General features: G+C 33.8%; 1 protein-coding gene across 3 annotated transcripts in view; it reads right to left on the reverse strand.

The window, feature by feature from the left end:
* The window catches only part of LOC123716581 (neurogenic locus Notch protein), a 114719-nt gene that overhangs the window by 44979 nt on the left and 47335 nt on the right, over positions 1–22405 (reverse strand). The window lies entirely within an intron of this gene.

A 22405-nucleotide genomic window follows, 5' to 3' on the forward strand; every position in this document is an offset into this window, starting at 1 on the left:
TCTAACCATAAAAGTGCATATACCAATAAAGTCGAGAGCCATATATTGAATAAATGCAATTTAATCTAAAGGCTTATTAAAGTCCGCTACCAATGTACTAGCTGTAGGTAGGCGAACACTATCGCGGCCGGACGTCGCCAATAAATAACGCAGATACGTACAACACGACCATGTGACATGCGCCCGCGCACCTTTGCTTTACTGGGATTTTTATGTGCTTATTTATGGGTTAGGTAATTAAAGATGAGGGAGACCGGGAGTTGAACATTACCATTAAATTGAGATTTACAGCTTCTGAGTTACTGTCTTATCTATCTTTACTGCTGATTAAAATATGCGTTGTAGCAATTTAAAATTAATCGTATTTATTAAAAAAATTGCCTTTAAAATATTTGGTCAAAGAAAAATGCTTAAACGTTCAAAAATGCAAGGAGGAACACGACAAGCTTCATAGCGAAGTATAAATCGTACACGTCTTCAAATTTATCACTGATTCATATGTCAGTCAGGCTATACATACATCCATCTCTTTTTGACATCACAAGAATGAATGCGACACAAGAGAAATGTATGAAAGTAGACGTGTCGTTCCGTTTGTTTAGGTATCATGGCCTCATATTTCTTTGTACTTAGAATTAATTGGCGTTAAGAAATATTAAGTGCATGATACTCAGAAATTCAACCACCACGATCTAGCTGATCAACGTCTTTTGATTCCAATACGACCATTACGAAAATACTAATCAACATTGTATACTTATATGATTAAACATACGTCACATTTATTGAGGATAAGTCTAAAGACAAGAACATATTGACCACAGTCGTAAACATTGGACTAATTATAAATATTGAAATTTCCAAAATGCATTAAAATAACAGGGTATCAAATAACCGTGTCCCACAATCAAGTTCGGTGTTAATTGCCTTGTTTATGTTCTGGGACATAAATGTTTGATCATTAATGATTTTAACGTAATTCTCTCGCCTACGAGACATTTAGAAACCCATGTCAATCTCATTTCCTTTTGCCCTTTTTCAAATTATTAATCTGTTACCATCACTCCATAGCATATTAGACGATTTCTGGCGAAATGACTATTATATTCAAATATTCTTATGTTCCTACTAGGGAATAACTACTGGACTACAATTATCTGCCAAAAAGATACTAAGCTAAGATTAACGATTGCCGTAATCGTGAATCATAATATAATAATTTAAATCATAATTGTTCCCATTATGAAAACTAACGGAAGCTGTGGTGTGATTTTAATTTAAAAAAGATTTTTCCTTAATGGCGTTGATGTAATTAATTTGATTAGATTTTCCTCGTGTCATACTTCCCTAAAAGCTAAATACGAATTCCAGAAACTATTTAAAGCATTTTCATCACAATTATATTTAATACTGTCAGCAATCTAGTTAAAAGAATGGATTGTTCTGGTCATCGACTGAAAAAATAATTTACACACGCCACGAAAAGTTTTATCTACAGTAATGTAATTTCCATTAAGCATATCTTAGTACAGCGACTTTTGAACGAAGACTTATAAAATTCTTATATAGGAATTGAATATTAAAGATGCTATATGGTCGTTGATATCAGCGAAATTCAAATACAATGGTAGCAAGTTCCAAGAAATGCAGACAAAACCTTTCCAACCGAACCTGTATTTTGAGGCGTGGGCGGCGCACGAATACACCCACACTTTGACCTCGCATTGAGGGTGCTTGCACTGTGCGTTATGCCTATAATAAACCCCCGTGTGAATCTTGATAGTCTAGAATTCTATATAAAGAGCTATATCGATAAGTCAGTATTACACAGCAAAAGAAAAACGGAGTCGGAAAAATAAATATTTTGTGTAAAGAACTGAACATTTACAGGAACACGGCGAAGATTCTTTCCAGTTCTATCGGTCCCACCAGTAAATTAAGAAATATTTGATTTTTGCTTAATGAGGATGATCTGCCGTATAGTGGAGTATAATATGTGAAGATGCCCAAACTTATGTTAGTAACTTCGTCGCCATCAATAATGTTAAGTTCTACAAATAACAGATTGACAGATTTTCAGACCAGATTACACTGTGATTTACCATTTAAAGTACTAGTTTAGGGATAGCAATACAAATATATATTTCTACTGTCGCACACAATCATTAATTTAATTGTTCCCACTAATGTACGAACGAAACTTGATATAAAAGATACCAATAAACAAAAGCGCTTGAAGAGTAATCATATAGCAAACAAAAAGAACGTAATTGCTGGACGCAAAAAAATGACACTGGCTACCTGAGAGCCGATTATCTGGCGACCAGCTTTGTTACAGAAAATAACGAGCGCTAAATCTTCATTATGGCAAAGTATATAAATTTACTTTATCGATGATCTAATTGGATCGAAAATAGATTAACAGACTGAGTTATGAAATTTGATATAATCTCCGAAAGCTTTCATTTTTAGAACTATTTTGTTCAAGTGGGAAAATGGTTTCAACGAATCCTTTTGCCGCAAAAGCAGTCTAATGTATGCAATTGGGACTTTCATTTAGTCTCCTGTTTTCTTTAAGGTGGTTAAAAGAAACATAAGCGGGTAGATTTAAAACAAGAATTTAAAAAATCTTAATTGATCACAGAAGATTACTTATAAGGGCAAAGGGAAGTGTAGAAATTATAAGGACCTTCTTTATAAGGAACGCCGGTTGGAAGCCATGCCAGTCAAAGACATGCGCATTCAGCTGACTGCATAAGCTAATCTTTACAGTATATAGATAAGCTGAACAGTGATGATAGAGATAATAAACATGTAAAAGACAAATAACCGTCTGCAAACCTCAAAAGTATGAAAATTCCCGTATGCCAAAATCGGTTGGAGATTTTTTGGTTGTGTATTGTGAAAGATTTCTATCTAACAACGTGTCTAGGTCCAAGATACCGTGTTTAGCATGTACCTTTCAAGGTTGCAATAACTTATGGGTTGGAGATCCTGTTGTGGCGGGCGAGCACAATAAATACTGCGTGTAACTGTTTGGTCATGCGATATTGTTCGTGAACTTTTGCAACTTTGCCCTTATGTGTTCAATGGTCTAGGTCTTGAAGTAATAGAAATTCTAGCTAAAATCTGTGAAACATATCACATAGACACGAATTACTTCATTAAATTATACGTAGCCAATTAATTGAAAACAGTATTTTTATATATTTTTATTATAAATAATTTTGTCATGAAACTGGTTGAAGCGACAGAGCTGTGGCTGGACCGTACTAAATGGAGATCCGTGGTCTCTGCCTAACCCTTCAGTAAAAATGCGTGATGATATATATATAATTTTTATTTGTATTTTTAAAATAAAATAATAGTTTTTGTGGGCCAAATATATGAGGATTCTTAGAAGGCCTATCTGATGCTCATGTCTGTTAGTATGCGCTCGCGCAGGCCCGCGTGGATTATCGTGCCATCGGCTTTATTGGTCAATTAACATGCTAGTGATACCTATGTTATTTAATATTTAAATTTTAACTTATTATTAAGTTGTTGGACACCATTTATCCACAAAAGTCTTTAGGTAATTCAAATTTTCACTTAGCCGTTATATTGATGAACCATATTATTATTATTCTTTGTTGATAACCACTAACCCTGAATTTAAAACATGTTCTTATTAATAGCAGAATTATTAATATAATAGTCTTTTCTCGGTATTACTTGTCGTAAAGTATAGGTTACATTGAATTCAAATCTATTTTGATAATAATTTTCATCTTTTCTTTGCACCATTTTGTTTTTCGCTAGAAAACGTGTTTATTATTTTATTTATTTTCTATTTTTGTCATGTCATCATCATGAATGTACTAAATAGTTTAATAAACGGTCCATCGGGAAACGGTAAGACAAAAACGGCTAACAGACCGTTAGAAAGATGCAAAAAAAATTTAATCCCAGTTTTTCTCCCTAGACTAGTTTCTGTGCTCATTAGTCGAATATGGGCGTACAGTTACGTCGTATAAGGAAGTGTGGACAAATTGATGGGTTTTATTTCTTAAAGGGTCTATTTTTCTTTTGTTGCTTCACAGTAATAACATCTGGACAAAATAAAGTTTCGAGTTGGTAGGTGTTTCGTGGTTCTAAAAGCGTTCCCATTCCATAAAACTCCTGTTGTGCTGTTCATGCTCCAACACCCTCTGACTCTGTTGGGTCTCCGTGTATTTATGTCTCTTGATAGGGTCATCCCGTAATTATCTATGTTTTGATCACCATATAGTAATTACTAGAGGATTTTTGGTCTAGAGTGTTCAACGTGCGATTCTTATCCCTGAAGTCGTAGGTTCGTTTCCCGTCTATGCATCAAGAAACCTGTTTGCCTTAGATTTAAAAAGTAGACGGCGTGTGCCTGGCACAGGAAGCCTACCTACTTGCCTGTTAGATTGACAAATCATGAAACAGACACGGAAACCTGTGGCCAGACCTAAAAAGCTTGGATCAGTTCTAATTTATTTATTCATAGTAAAAACTTTAAAGATTCTTATAAGATTTCAGTCACCTCTCATCATTTGAGCCAATATAGAACGTTTATTTTGACCCGAGTCCCTATAAATGTGCCTCAACTCTTCAAACATTATATTTCGCAACTTTCCAAGCGCCATAATCGCCAAGTGAATTACGACCGGCTACTGTAAGTGTTTATGGCCTCATCAATTTGCAAATCCCATTGCTTTTATATTTACTGTCTTCTGTATGAACAATGAACAACTTATCTATATAAAGTGGGTTTATAAATTGTTGGACGATGTAAGGGCCTTAGATTTCTGTATGTTTCATAATCATTTGACTAATAGGCAAGTACCTTACCAAGGTTATCAGCCTCCTGACACGACGACAACTTTTTGGGTCTAAGACAAGCTGGTTTCCTCACGATGTTTTCCTTCATCGTTCGATTGTTAAATGCGCATATAGAAAGTCCATTGGTGCCCAGCCGCAAATCGAACCTACGACCTTAGGGATATGGGTCGCAAACCACTTCACCAGCACTGCTCGTATATCATAGTTTATAGTAAATGGATTCATAGGATCAAGTCTTAAAGCAAAGTAGAGAACTAGTAAAGTTAAGCTAAGTTAAGAGTAGGATATCGCTCGCTCATAGGAGTTAGCGTATACATAATGTAATTGAAATGATTGTTCATGATGAAATTTGATAAAGAAAGATCAATTTGATAGAAACAAGTAATTAAACTGATCTTAAATAGAGATGTTTAGTTAGTCAAGAAGCTTTAAGTGCTTCGGCAAGTGTTGTCGTTTTAAAAAAGGAATGAAAATATAAGATCATTCTCAACTTGTCTATCCATAGACAGTGTAACTGTACCTAAACGTATATAAGTATTACATTACCATTAAGAGAGGATGGTCATTCACAAGCTCGATGTAAATGGAGATTGTATTTAGAGCAAATTGCCACTTCATAAGGAGTGTCGTGTAACGATAAGGATTTTCTCACGGGCCTCTATAAACTTTGGGGATTTCAGGAAAAGGCTATAACAAAGCTGGAATCACCCCCGTGGCTAAGTTAATGTACAAGGTCCAGGATTCAATTCTAGTTGAAAGAATAATTATTAACTGCACACATGGTGTGTATATCATTAAAGAGACGAGAGATGTCGAAGTTTAGATAATTTTAGGACTGTGATGACCTTCAGTCCATATTATGTGCCGATGAGAAAAGCTTTCTAAATTTGGACTTCAATTAATACATTAAATATATATCGATTGTTCCCTTTGTATGAACAGTGATCTAGAATCTAGACCAGTTGAATTAAGGCGTGTCGCGATTGGTAGAGACGCTATGGGCGTGGTTAAGAGGGGATCGGTGACCTGAGGTTATCTTGCTTGCTCTAATTCAACTATTAACTTTAGTTTACAAATATTTACAAGCTTAAATGCTTTTCATTGTGAGATAAAGATCACTATAGGTTGGTGATAATATTTACAATAAAACTGTGAAAAAAAATTATTCGGTGGACACTTTTAGCAAGTCTAGTCAGTGCTTACTATCATTTTTTTTATTCCTACATAATTATGTATTTACATAGTATATTTGCGGATGCTTAGCAGACCCATGCGACTTCTTCAATACTATGAGTCCCCTCGTGTGTTGTGCGAGATATTGCGGGCTACTCGTTTGTGAGGATGTTACATGGATCTGGTTAGCGCTGATACATTCTCTTGTTATTTCCATACATGTATATTTCTATAACGTAATTTCATAAGTATCTGATTGTCTTCCTTGTGATGTTTCAGAACAAAATTATAGATATTAACTAAAAATTAAATTACTTAACTTAAGCTTTGATACAAGCGGATAAATTTGTGTTGGAAATGGGAAAGTATAAGGTATAGCAAATGATTTTTATTATTTTAACCCCGATAGTAGACAAGAATAGAGTTAAGATAAAATATAGACTTAATTTATCTCATAAAGGTGAACGTTTAGTTAATAGATAAGCAATGTTCAAGGTCCAATCGTGCGCTTTTAGGAGAAAGGGAATTAACAAACAAAGGGTCAATAATTATGAATTAAAAAATAATACATGTATTAAAAAAAATGTTTTTTTTTATGTTTGCTTTTATCGCGCCAGTGTATGCTTGAAATTTTCTATTCCAAGACGACAATTTTTGTTTTTTTTTAATTAGTTCAAATCAAATGTTCTTAATTATTTCTATGAAAACGTATGACTAATTCAATTATATTCAACTTAAACGTAAATATTCAGTCCAAATAGTGGACAAAAGGCATAAATATCTGCGCACGCGTACCTCAAGTTCCCACGCACGCACACAAGCACGCGCCGAGTGTGTGTGCGCGGCCGACAGGAATTCACTTTTTGTCAGACATTTTAACTTAAGCAAATATGTGGAAAAGTTCGGCCAATTATTTAGCCGGAACATGCTTTAGGTTTTTGTAGTGTGTTCCCTAATAAAACACCAGTTAGATTTCCAACAAACTAAATAGAAAAATTAACTGATTGATAGTTACACCTTTTTTTAATGTTTCACTAAATTGGATAATTGTGATAGGAATTACGAGACAATATCAGCATCGTAATTATTGCATATGAAAGTTCAGTTCGGTGGCGGCTGTTGTGGATATGTTCAGATATATGATTAATGAAATACTGTTTGACGCTGGCTAAGAAGTGACTTTAATGGTTTAAAATATGAGCTTATAACTAAAACAATTAGGGGTAGTGGGGTTGCGACGCTAACAAAAGCTTATTTAACGGTTAAATATCTAAGTGACTAACAAGTGTATTTAACTTTTTTGGACATTGGAAACAAGAGGCTTCTAATTATTAACTAAAATACATATACATGTAGCTTAACTAATGTTAGGTTACATAACTTGAGGTAAGAAGTTTTTTGCTAAGCCTTGGAGTGTTCTGTTTTGATTAATACATAGCAGCTCTGGGTTTATATTACGCGAAATATAATGGTTATATATATATATATATATATGTTATCTATGTCATTGGTATATAAGTTTTAAATCTGTTCTGTTTCCTGTATGTGTTTCTTTGTGATTATGTATTCAATAAATAAATATTTAGGAACCAAATATTTAGATACGATATTATTTAGAACAGTAAATATTCTCTTCCCAAAAATTTACAGCACTCTTTCTGTCAACTTGAGTTAATGCTGTCATGGAAAGAGGCAGGTGCAACTGATTTAGTTGTAATAATGTAATGTAATAATACAAAATTAAACAATAAACACAATACATTTAGACATAACTATATTATATCCGCTTCTGAACGTCAAAGGCCGAATGAATCGAAATTTCAAGGTTGTGACATTGGGTTTTATGTCATACAGGCTTTGTTGTAGACAATAGGAACACAGCATGTGGTAATTGCATATTAATGTAAGTCTGATATGTTTTATAAACTACATTTGCCAAATAAATTATGTTTCGTTTAAATTGGTGTATTACTTATTTCGACTATGTATTTGCGTGTTGTTCCCACGAGAATGTAAGAGCGTGCTCCTATTTCACCATGTCTTTTGCTGATAGAGGACAAATCTTTGATTTTTTATTATTATACTTAATTACTTAAAGATGTCATGGTGTAATGGTTGCAACATCTTACAAACACAAATAACTTGGCGATTAAAAAGAGGGGCGGAGAGTTCTTCTCGTCCTTTCTACGCCCTTGATTAGAGAACTGGTAGTAAATGTAAAATTAGTATATAAATTTCTGTTTTGACGTTCATAAGTGTACATTGTGTTACCTATATGAAAGCTGACGTTTCAATGGTAAGTGGTCTTGGTAGTCTGTGGAAAGAAACGCTCAAATTCAAACTCACCTGTATACAGCCTACGGGCTACAGGTCTCCATTTGATGTCCATCCACTCCATTCCTCCATATGCCTTCGACAAATATATTACTAAACCAAGACTATATCATCACATCAGAGATATTTTAGATGAAAGATATAGTTTTCACTGACGCTACCAGATTTGTCGTTCACATTTCACAACGACACAGCCAGTTAGGACGTAAGTTCATTGTTCCGACTCTCGTGGGATTAACTTTTAACAAGTTTTAACGTAACAGTTATTTTTATGATATTGCAGTGAACTCGATTATATCTTAATTCTGTGAACTCGCTTGTTATGGTGTATTTATAAAAACGTATAAATTTTCATATTTACAGATATTTATTTATTAAACAGCTAATGGGCAATTGTACTAAAGATATAGCCAAAGATGGAACACATAATATATACGAAAATCTATCATTTCCGAAAGGAAAAAAATATTCAATACATTTACTAAGTATACTTATGAACAGTTTGATTTCATCTCAAATAGGCTGATGAATAAATAATAATTTTAAATGGTCACTTTAAATGTCAGTGGGCTCGCGAATGCATTGCCGGGTTTTAAAATAACAATGGCGATATTCATCAGTTTCTAAGAACTCGATTTTTTTAAAGGCTCGAGCCTATGTTCTCCAATACGAATAATTATGTACTGTTAATTTTTCTATTCAACATTAAACTGATTAACAGAAGTTGTTGTGATCGTGATGATCGTGAACACATCGATAGATCGATGCCATAACTCTGAGTCGGGCTTAATTGTAATTCAATTTGTAATCTGGTGTGTTACAGACTTCGTGTAAAGTAAAATATTTTTTTTTATTAATTAATAGTAAAAAATTACGAATATAACCCCGTATTTATATTATTTACATTTTGGGTGCGCCTGCACATGAGTTATTTATTCATTAATATCTGTTTAAATTGATTTTGAATGGAGAAAGAGAGAGGAAAATAATTAACATCTCAAATAAGAAGACTTATTCCTCCAACTGCGATTTTGTCCTCTTTGGAGTTAGACTCTTGGGCCGTGGGTTCCAAGTGCACAGCTAATTGAAGATTTAAGTTGGCGCCTGGTAGATAGTACCTGTGTCCCCAAGGCTGGTGCCTTCTTTTCGGAAATTATACTAGCATTAAAGGTACACTGCCACACGGACCAAACTTTTTTTCTTCTATTAATTAATTTTTAATTATTATTACGTATAAGTAGTTTAAGAATATTGTAAAAACGGTATATTCGTGAGTTAGAAATAAATTGCAATATAAATGTGAAATACATAATGTGGCTTTTTACATTGTGTTTTAATAAGGCTTTCAACGGGAATGTGATTGAATTTTTAAAGGCAAGGTGCCTTTATAGCATGGCCTAGAATTTATATCAAAAGTTAGCAATTATAAATAATTTATGTTATTATTATGACGTTATGTTAATGTTCTTATTATATGATTATAATTAATCGATGTAAATGTGGCACTTTCTTTGCAATTAATTAATTTATTATTATTATTGTGGGCCAGTCGCTTTTGGGTACACAAAATACTAATTTATGAAACTACCTTTTAAGGAAACCGACTGAGACCGACTGAAGAAATAATATATAGATCGTTTGATAACCGAGAACATAATAAAAACACAAACTTTGCTGTTAACACGAGAATTGGAATTTCCAAAGCTAAAACAAAAAAGTGACGAACCAACGTGTTTCTCATCACATCAGTATTCTGATCATCGCCGCCGCTCTTCGTGTTTACAATTTGGTGACGAGTTGATAAATCAGTTGATTGAATCTTGGATAACATTATGGACAGAAAATATTGGTTTTTCGCCAGTTACATAAAATCGTTGCTCATTTAATCGTGTTAGGTTAGGTTAGTCACGTTATTGGCTCATCGTGCGGCTCCCCCTTACTGTCCGCATGCCTTTTTATATGCCCATATGCTCAAATTGTCCGAGTCTCGCAAGTGGATGCTTTAAAGAATTTATACGATCTTTTCTTGAAGACCCTAAATCGAATTTGTTCGAATATAATTTAACGAGCAGCTGGTTCCACATAGTGGTGATGCGCGGCAAAATACCTGTAATGTCGAAAGGTACACACAACTAAGAGTGAACAGTGTGGCCTAGAAAGCTGATTACCTAAAAGAAAACTTATCAGATATACAGACAATCTACCAGAAACAGATCAAATCTAACAGATCTAAACTAAAGCTTATACATATGTACTGCTTGGGCGGGGCTCTAGTCATAAGCCATTTAACTATACATACAAAAGTATTACTCATCAAAAATGAAGCCTAAAATTAAAGCTTCAAAGTATTTCAAAAATACCCGGTTACCAAGCGAGTTTGTTCAAGCGCCTCGGGCCAACCATGCCGGTATAATAAAGGGCTGAGCACGTCCGAGCTGACTTTAGATTTATAGCTTGTATTGCCCTTACGATTGTCACAACACGAATCCAACTTAAAGCCGTAATTGTGTCCATGGGCAAATTAAATATCACAGCGAGTACAGTTGAAATTTGGTGGTAAGAAATTAATACGAATGATTATGTAAAGACATTATTTTTAAAATTTTATTGTTGTAAGTGCTCAACGATTACTGATCGGCGAACGATTCTTTTGCGTATTGCTAAAGAGTATATCAAAGGCCGGCCCACTAAAATAGGTGTCCATCAGCTGCGATGAATGCTCGTTTTGCCCATAAACTTATACATAAACATAGGTCCAATATAGATGTTATAGAAAAATTTAACGTTGTTAAGTAAAGCAATAATATTTATATGACAAATTTAGTATCGGATTTTTGAGATCAAAAATGCATTTTTAATATTAATGATAGCGTGATTTACTTAATTGAGGATGTACACGATTAAAATATAGATACGAGACAATTTGATCATGTTCAACACGAATACGTTTGTAAACCACGTGTGGTTTGTTAGTTGAATCATATGAATGTTGCAGTGATTTTTTGTTATCTTTGATCAGACTCGGCTCATTTCAAGCTTCGACGCGATTCTCGCAAGCTGCTAAGTGGCCTTATTAATCTCACTTGCTGCTTCGTTTATGTTAAACAGTTCGCTTAGCGTGAATTCTTCGTTTTTCAGAGGGATATTATTTACATTGTGGTCTTTAATGGCTTCAATGTGGGACTTAGTTTGATTTATGACGTCTTACCATTTTCTAGTTTTTTTTAGAAGAAAGAAGTCTTTGAAGACATATAAGACATGCTAATTATAATTATTTTACATATAAGTTAGAAAAATGTTTGAAGTCGAAAGAGAGAATGCTTAATCAACGAACACGTCAAAGTACACTCAAAAGCAATTCATCAGTTAACTGTCAAACTAATTTCATGGTATCTTAAAATCGGACACGGCAATCATGACATCCGGGTGCAAAAGCAAATAGAAACGTTCAGACAGCGGTAATCTCACATGGAATCAATAATATAGCGAGGTCAGGGCACAATACCAAGCGCAACATCTCGAGTAGTCATAACCAGTCTACACCGGACGAGATGACTTAACGTTATCAATTGTCTTGATGACTCAGAATACTCTTAAAATTGGATACGGTAAATATCAAAGATATTTCAAACTTTTATTCGTGTATCAAAACAATACACTTTCTTCATCGCAAAGACGATAATCGTTTTGTTCATAGAACCAAAGGATAGACACTTATCTTAGGAATAATTGTACATAAAGTTTCAAATACTGATACAGGTATTGAAATAACAAATGAAGAGTTATAAGATTTTGAAATTCTAAAACAACAGTAATAAATACAGTCAGAATTGAAACATAGCGTTAATGCAAGAACCAGTCACACGACGTTCATCTCTGCTCCAGATCTGTAGTCGTGGTCGCACCGCTCATGCATTATATGCTAATAAAACTAGATACAAGCCATAAGCAACAGCGATTTATTGAAGACACGCACCACACCATAAACGTACACTTTATGGAGTAACACGAATAGATAACGCCGGATGTTAAAAGCGCTTCACTTGCACCAGATGTAAAGTTTAACTAGCGAATAAATTATTATTTCAGAGCTGTTTCGTTTGGCTTAAATAAAGCATTGAATTATGAAATTCAACAACTATTGTATTCCAATGTATGAATTCAACGTATCAGTATGATTCTTTGTAATTTCTTTGTAATTGGTCTGCTTAAACATTATATTCAGATACATCTCCTATTAGTTATTAAACTTCTAAAAACTCGTCAAGTTAAACGAAAGGTAGACAGCATTCCAAACCTTTGCCAATTTGCATATTTCCAATAAGCAATCGTTATTTTCCCGATTCAAATCAACGTTCAGGAGAGGTATTGCGTTTGTGGGAAAGACTCGGATGCCCTTAGGGCGTTCTTGCGTTGGTCTCGATTCTTAAACGCCTCAGGCCCGACCGGTCTAAACATTGGTTCTCTAAGTCAAGGAAATTTGCCCAACACGGGTGATTTAAATTTTTGCATGAGTCACTTTCGCAATGCACCTGCCGAAATCCAAAGTATATACGCTCCTTGATACTTTGAATAGTAACTAATAAACATTATACCTACAACACTACAAACACACATCAACCTTTAAAAAATATGAATGTGCGTCACAAAATAAGAATAATTTATCGTATTCAATTATTAAGATAAACAGAAGAACATTTCATGAATATGCAAATAATCAAAAACACGAATAAAGATAATATCACAAAAATTATTTACCTTGGAAGATAAAATGTTGATTTTTCATAGCATCAATTTAAAAGCGGTATCATATTTCTGATATACAGTCACAAACCTGGATAAGTGAGAGCTCAAGGAACCGCGATCTCATTTTCTCTGATAGAAGTTTCTCACTAACCTCACATATTGAGGTCTAAAAATACGGCAAATATAAAAATCAATACACACATTTGGTTTGAATTAAATAAGAGTCCCTCGAAATTTAAGAATAAGTCATGAGTAGCAATAGTTAAATGCGTTTAACTGTCACTTATCATAAGTTTTCTCATTTATAATGGTTTTAGGAGGGCAAAATTACGGGAGCCGGGAAATGCTCTCATTGATAGAGTTTTCACACTTACCTAGTTGTCACCAAGGTTTGACTGTAATTGTAAAACTTTAAGAGACGACAGTCTACAATTACCAACATTGAATTTCAAGTATTTGTTTCAAAAAATTTAGTAATTAATTTAAATTTAACTTCTGATCTGATAGCTTAATATTTGGTCTATCTTTTCCCGTTTGACAATATAACTTTGCTACTAACTGGAAAACGTTTAGATGACGATAGTTCAGTATAAAGTAGAAACACTTATATTTTGATAAAACACATTTAGGGAATTTATGATTAAAAAAATGGTGCATTTTCAGAACTTCTTCAATTAAGACTTTAAAAGTTCTATTTAATGTTACAAAGTCATTTGATATTCCACTAGCCATTTAAATACCAGTACAAACTGTACTAGATTATAAAACTTGGATTGGTATGCATACCGGGCGAGTGTGATTTTTTATTGACAGGCAACGCCTTTATAGTTAAATATGTGAACATAGGTTTCACCGTTTTCGTATATAATTCTCAAACATTGAGTTAAAGCGGAGGTAGCGTATATTTAAATATTATATTCTTAACAGTTTCAGTTACGACCAGTTGGCACTTTGAGGTCAGTCATATAATTTTTTTTTGAAATCAAGATCTGTCAAATGTGACAAGGCTACGCGTGCGCAGCGTTGTGGAAATCAATTGGTTATAAATGTATACATCATCAGAGATGACAACGTCATGAACCTTGATCACTTTCTTACGTACGATTTATTCTGGGCAAATAAAACAAGTTAACTTTTTGATTGAGCATTTTAGTTTTACTACTCGCGTACAACAACAGATTATATAGGAAAAAATGAAATGTTAATTGTACAATGTAACAGTTGAAGAGAGTGCGTACGTCTGGCTACAGTCTCGGGGCGTAACTCCGACAATTTAGGAAATCGCCACGCTAATAAAACTAAAAAAGTCTGAGTGACTAAATTGTAAAGCCTTGGTTCGACAACAAGAACATGATATTTAAACGCTTAATGTGAAAATAAATTAAATACAATACTTAATAGATGTCCACAAACAAGTTCCAGACAATTTACTATAGCAATGTGAACGTCTGAGAAATAAAATCGTCATAAAAACAACAATCCGATATACGAATATAGCCTACAACACGTTTGTCAGCAAAACAAACTTCTCAATTGAAGACGTTTCTGAGCAAGCGAGTATCGTGTACTAACAAGGTCCTCATGGACGCGAACAAATCATATCGTCAAACTAGTTGGTCACTCGTGATGTAACGACTAGGTATGCAAATTGTGCGCGGGCGCAGGCGGGTCGTCGACCGCCATGTTTGCGCGGCATCAGTCTCGCGGCCCTATTGGTTCGCCGAGGAATCGATTTGTAACGTGCTCGCACTGAGATAAGGTCAATGCCGATCCGTCTTTGATCTGCTACCGAGACTCATCTCCTGAACGTTTAGTCACACTTACAATCTAACAAAATATGTATAATACATATTGTGTTATGTAGTAGGAAGTAAAATTTATATTATATAACTGTTATTTTCAAATTATACATTATTTATTTCTTCTTAATTAATCTGCACGCGATATTACACAAGGCAGGAGATGTCATTCCATGCCGGGTATCATGTCGGTAATATATGAATTAATGTCAAGGTTAAAACTTCATGCTATTATGCCAAGAAATGTTAAATGAACTTTTGGCGATATTGTTTGTATAATAACAGTTTTATAAAATTGATGTATTTAACACCACCAATGTATAAACACCAAGAACATTATCACAGTATATTAGATAATGTTTTATTTATTTACAACACCAAATACATACAGCAATTAGCAGTCTACAGACAGATCGGGACAATTAAAGATTATGAAATCTTGTGGCTATAAAATTGTACCCTGCGGCACACCAATAAAACACATTCGTTTGTCCGTCGGCGATTTGTGCTGCAAACAAGTTTTTAGGCAATAAACTCCGTTAATGGATCGACATTAATAAAAGCATTGAACAAAAGCTCCAGACATATTCAAATCTTAATGACCAGCTGCGATATTTCACATATATCGCCTGAAGACACGACTATGGATTTATTGGTTTAAAGAACTTGCTATTTTAGTAGCTATTTTTATTCATCAGTCATATAGCATTAACCAGTCAAAAAGTAATCTAAAAGGATTTTCGCGTAAGCAAATTTACAACAGTAAAAACTATAAAAATAGCACCATTATTTTGTATAAAGATTTTGCAAACACGTCCCTTTGCTAGGCTCCGATAATTACAATACATTAATCTATAATCTATTTGTACATTTGCTATGTATAAATATTCTAGATAAGGTGCCAATCGAGTGTTTGTTACTTTGCAAACTAGTTGAGCTTGACGCGTGGGAATATGGTTTTATGACCATCTACATCAACTAATCACTTTCTAATAAACGCGTAACTATCATTTACCTCTCGGTGTATTTTTTATTGTGGTTTCTGTACCGGGTTTAAGATCATTTAAGAATTGAACATATTTTATAAAGCTTTTCCACGTTTATAAGGGTTTTTATAAATCACAATAGTCACAATACTAATTGAATACTACACTATACTTGAATGGGGTTTAAAACTAAACTTTAATGTACATCTTAGTTTTCGTCTTACCAGGTTTTTTATTCCAACCACTAGTCGTAATTGCTAAAGGGATTGAATTTTTTTGAATAGCTTGTGCAAGGAATAGCAGAAGGAACAGTGTTTTGCCTAACTGTTACGTGGGATATAGGACAAAAACTTTTGTCGTTGTAATCTTGAACATTTCTACTAAAAATCTTGTCATCAAATTCCATACCAGTTTACCATAAGCCATTAATGGGATCATTATGGGTTTGACTTTTGACAAATTCCAAATGAATAGAGATAATATTATAATGACCGTTGAGAAACAGCATTCTATTAACAAATAACGGTATTTTGCACCTGCTAGGCAATTTGACATCTAAACTTGTTTTTATGACCCACTTAAACTGATATACATTTAAAAACCTCAACTTACAATAGCAGAATAAGAGAAGATTATTAGATAACTTACATCGTATTTTAAAGACATGTTGCCGATAATCACAGGTATAATAATAATCTAATACTAACTTTAGAAAATGTTATTCATACCCATCCCTAGTAGACGAAGTTGCGGAAAGTTGAAGTATGTGATAATTAGTTAACACGTTAGAGGATAACAATAATACACGCCTTTTATCACGAATTACGGTATATTATTGTGACATCAAAATAGGCAAAGTTGTAGATCTTAATAAAGATTATCTCAACACGATACATCGATAAACAAGTCGTAGAATTCTTAAAGATCTACGTTTAAATGTTTAGGTCAACGAATTAAATAATGTCCAATACATTAAATATTAAATTCCAAGTTGTCTTAACAGATAAGTAGATTGCCTTCCAAGTCGAATTATTGGTTTATCCAGAAGTCATCCCAGGATAGATTAAAAGCATGGGAGAATTGATTTCTAATTGTGATTATCTAAAATAACATATTCTTTATTAAGAACGCAACACACCAAATGTGACAACTTGACCATTCGATTAAAGTGAAATTAACATAGAAATTAAAGTACACATTAAACCAACAAAATGACGATCTTGACATAACACTCAATGTCGATCTTCAGATCAATGGACTTAGATGAACTTGGCCAAAAAAGCATGAAGTTAAATAAACGTTTTAGACACTGATCACCTCTGAATGTTTACTTAGTAACAGCGCGCTATGAATAATCGATTTCGAGGGGCTTCCGAGGCCGGTACATTTTAGCTATCATGCTCTGAAGCACCATCGGAGATGTCAGACTGCGCTGCTAAGAAAATATTGTACGGATCTTGAGATTAGATTTAATCACGTTCAAGAATACTAGTATAAATTGTACTTTAACTGTGTACCAACGGATTGTGGCAAGACAAATAAAGGCTACACAATTATAAGTCTTATACGTTTGAGAGAAGTATCTTTTTTCTCAATCAATGTGTAATCAATAACATCCGTTGGTGTCAACTGTGGTCTGTGGAGTTATTGCTCTTTAAAAGCGGGAAAAATCCTCAGGAAGTGTCAGTTATGCTCTTTTATCTTATCGATATTTCATTTAAACGTTCTTTGCTCATACATTGTTGTTTAATGACCATAGTTTTGTTAGCAGAAATACCCATTTAGTACAAGATTTAATCAGGTAGCTGAGTCATTTTGATTAAATAGGTATAAAAATAAGAGCATAAACAATATTTTGTCTAATAATCGCACCAATCGCGTATATTCGTTAGCATATTCGTCAGCAAATTTCGTAGCTTAAGCTACTTATACCTATTCTTATTATATTTAATAGACATCAAAATGTTTCTGGAACATAGGTTTAGTATCATAACCCTCCCAAAGCATCAAACTATTCTACGATATCGACATGAGTCATGACTTTATCATTTGTAGTTGAAACATTCTAATTAGTGGTATTGCCGCACTTAACTAAACGTTAAGTATGATAAGTGTCACACTATACATTTGTTACTCGTCCCACTTCACTTGACTGGGCTCTTTATTCTATAGACAGCGTTAATTGTTTTTAATTTTCACTCCATCGTTAACTTTTCGAACTGGGGCTATTACTCAATGAGAAACGTCTATTTTATCAAGCTCGAATACGGCGAACTTTTATTCTCATAAATTTGACGATGTTTAAATTTTTATATAACATACGTGATTGTGGCGATATATTTCATAAAAAAAATATCGAGGATGTATTTCTTTCTCTAAGATATTAAATATTTAAAAGTACCCTGAACGTGAACTTTATTTCGAATGTATTTCTCATATTAGTGTAAATAAAATGAATAAAATAAAAATAGCAATAAGTTTAGGTCATTATATTTAATATTAGTACACGATCTGCGCCGGAGTGAAGACCTCCTCTAAATGGTTCCCTTTGTTTCGGGCCTTTGCTATTATTTCTCTCATTTATTTCATCTTCCCAGGTTTCTTCTGGGCGTACTATCTTTTTTCTCAAGGTTGATTTAAATATTAAGTTAAAATTGAGTAGATTCTTCCTTCCTATTACTTTTCTAATAATTCATAACAATTCTAAGCCTGAAAGCATCAACATTTCAAATATTGAATCCAGGTTCTAAATTGCGCTCGGCATTGTTTATAGATGTATACTTGTTCAGCCTTGAGCTGGCCAGTTAATTGAAAGTTATAGTTGGGTTGAGGAGATCGCCTTTATTATTAAAGATGCCTTCACTAAATCAGTCGGTTCAGTACGAATAAAGTATAGGCCATTATTTCTGGTTGACATCTCGCCTAGAGTTTTAATGAATATTCAAAGACATGATTCAAATTCGCTTTTGTCATATAGATAATCATCATTAGACAGTTTTGTTAACTATTTCATATTCATGCGATGAATTTTTATTTGATGTGATGGTTCAGGGTAGTTAATAGGGTAACCTGCATCGTTTATGTATTTCTTTGCATACTCATATTTGTATAAGGGAGATCATTTATCAGAAATAGGAGGCTCCATTAAGAGGACTTTAACGCACTGGTGACTTTATTTTAAACGCTCTACTTTAATTTCTCAGCCGGTCCATATTCAAAAAATCCAGGTTTGGGAGCCAGATTCGTGCGTAAATAAAGAAGTTTCTTGATCAAACAGTATGGGTTTCGTTCCGCTTCGAAGTCCAATCCAAATTTTAAATAAGTTTGTTTTTTGTCACGGGCCAGCGTCGCGACGACGGTAATTCGTCACGCAAGAATTTTTGCCTTTTTATTTATGCTTTAGTGAAGTTATCGTTAAAATACAAATTATTAATGAACCACCTCAAAGGTTTTTTTCCGTACCGCCTAGGATATCTCTGTATTACGTAGATATTGTAATTAACTATAAGGCCTTATAATAAGGGGCACGTAGCCTTAGGTCAGAGAGTCATGTATGGCAACTTAAAAATTCTTCATCTATCTAATAGACAAAACGGATCGGCATCGTAATAGAGAAAGTTTTTTAATCATCAAAACTAACAGAACATGTACTGCGATTTACATCACTTAATGACTTGATATATAATAATGCAAGTGTATTAAAATAAAGCGAAAAATGCGTTGACAGTAACGACCATTTACCATTAAGAATGATAGACGGATGAGGTTTCATTTCGCTTAACAATAAGACAGCACACAAAGGCTTGTCTAACTTACGATAATAAATTGCTTCAAAGCTTTATGCAAAGTAGATGGACAGTTAAAACAGGACTAAAGAAAGAACAAACAAAAATGAAATTGTATCATTGAGGCGGACGGCAACATCATCAAACTTGGAAGCCATATTCGAAGTCAACAGAATGGGCTCGTATTGTATACATTCGAGTTGATAAAAACTAATAAAATTCGTAACGAAAACATCACAAAATTCGTTGTAAGTTTTTAGAATTATAAGGTGTCATTAAAAATAAAAATGACTAAAGTTTTAACCCGAATCAATGTATTTTGTTGTTTCATTATCTGAATAAATGATTGTACATGTTGTAATGTTAGATTGATAGCTAAACCTGTAAAGTATGAGAATGGCTACAACACTCTTGTGGGTGGTTTACACGGGCTGTGTTATGCTTTAAATTCTCAATGAACGGTTAATGTACCCATTTATCATTCCCTAATGAAACTGATTCATGCTTCGTGTTATTTGAATAATGATTGTGATTATATAGACCAAGAGACCAACCTGGTGATAAGTGAATACAACTAAAATATGCAATGAACACATAATGCCTATCTTTTTATTTTGACATTGTTGAGACTCCAATGCTGGGTTAAAGGATGACACAAACACAAGGTCAAATAGAAATAAAAATAGCACAAATACACCAAACATCCGGCATCAGACTTGATCAAACTTATTTACCAAGTTATACAGCACGTAATTGCCTTGTATCGCCACAAAAATCAACCAATAGTACCGTCGTGATCGTAGTGGACCAAAGAATAGTAGACCATTAAAAGCTTCGGAGATAAAGTATGACGGTCGAGCCCAGACGTGCTTCACTGCATCGCGATAGTCGCAGGTGTTCACACATGAAAAGCATCATAATCTACCAATTCTTGAACCTTATCGGTTTAAAATAAGGTGCATTTGGGTTTGGCAGATCTGGTCGTGTCGGTTTTAGTTTATTGCCCACATTGTCATCAAGATTTGGATTATGATAGTGTGACCCGTGTAAACACAAAAGTAATGGCGCATGGTTCACGGTCAACTTTTTTACCGGGAAATGTAAGTTCAGCAACATTGAGTCATGTTTGTAAGATAAAACGTTTCTCAGTTGAGCGTAACTAGGCGCAGAATACGTCTAACTCTATATACGACACGAATATTTGTGACGGATTGGTACTGGTTCATTCTTTGTAAAGTAAAATTTAAGGATTTTTAACCATACAGATACCAAACTAATAGGATTTTTTTACTAATTCAACGCTGGATTTTCAGCTTTTATTTTATTTTATAGGGGAAAACGAGCCTATGGGACGCCCATAAAAGGCAGTCATAGCAGCCCATGGATACTCATTTTAGGGGGTGTGTTGCCGGAATTTAAGCAGTATACTCATAAGAGTTAGGTACGTTTATAAAAACGTAACAAGTGTATGTGTTAAAAAAATGGAAACATTTTCTGAACGAAATTTATGTAATTTTCAATCTTTGAGAATTGTTGAATGTTGGAGATCAGTAAATGCTGATCGTTAGCAACAAAAGGATCTGATACAGAAATTGTCGATTGCTTCGCAACAAACGAATGCCATATAGGGCAAAGCTCAGTTCTCATTAAGCTCGACTCAACTTTGATATGGCCATCAGAGTACAGATGGCCAATTCGATAAATATGTATTGATTTTAAAGGTAAAATGACAATTTACCATTATTTGAATTTATTAAACTGTCTATATATATGACAAATGTAGGATTTCAGCAGTTAGTGGCTATGTCGTTGGAGTTGAGGATTACATATATATACAGTTGCGTTGTAACATATGTCCAAAGATGGAATAATATCACAAAAATGTTCAAACTTTTACAAAAGCAAAAAAATCAATAAAAAATATTCAATACACTTAACTAAGTAAAACCTAATTCGACTGACATGTGTGTGTCTACGTGAGGGTGTGTGGGTGTGCACATGATGCAGGTTTACTGCTATCGATATTGTTAATACTGCTTGAGCATATTCCGCGATAGATTAAACAAGTCAAGGCTTAAATATTGGTCGTTGTATGTCCGGGATGCGCGATACAAAACAATTTTTTGCATAGCTGGTGTTGATATGAGGAATTTGAAACAAAGCACGATCTGAACCAAGATATCTTTCACAGTTACGAGTATGTTATACATGTAGTTCATTATCTTAATATACATGTAGAGAAACAATTAAACTATCAAATAAAGAACATGATGTTAACTTTAATTTGAACCTAATTCGAACAAAATAGGAAACAACTGTCGCTATCAAACATGTCGAGACAACAAGAGATAAATTGTCCAGTCTGATGATGCAATTCTAAAGTATTTACCACGTTTATTAGTAAACACTAACTCTACAATAGATCTATAATCATATAAAAGTGTTTTGGTGATAATATTTAGTGGTTTTTGTATTAAAAATGTTACATATGCATAATTTGTAATATTTACTGTGGTTTATCTCCGTAACTAGCTGGGCTCGTCGTCATGTGATACTGGTTGCCTTCTTCGATAAAACAATAAAGAGGTATTACAATGGGAGCAAGAAAAGGAAGAAAAAAAACGTAAGAAGAGCATAATGAGATTCCGTTTTAGCACGTTCAAGCAAACTCTCCAACAAAAATATTAGGACAAAAATAGCACCAATATTTTAAACCTACGTTGATTAGATATAA

The sequence above is a fragment of the Pieris brassicae genome, chromosome 1, assembly GCF_905147105.1.
Source record: "Pieris brassicae chromosome 1, ilPieBrab1.1, whole genome shotgun sequence".
Classification (NCBI taxonomy): domain Eukaryota; kingdom Metazoa; phylum Arthropoda; class Insecta; order Lepidoptera; family Pieridae; genus Pieris; species Pieris brassicae.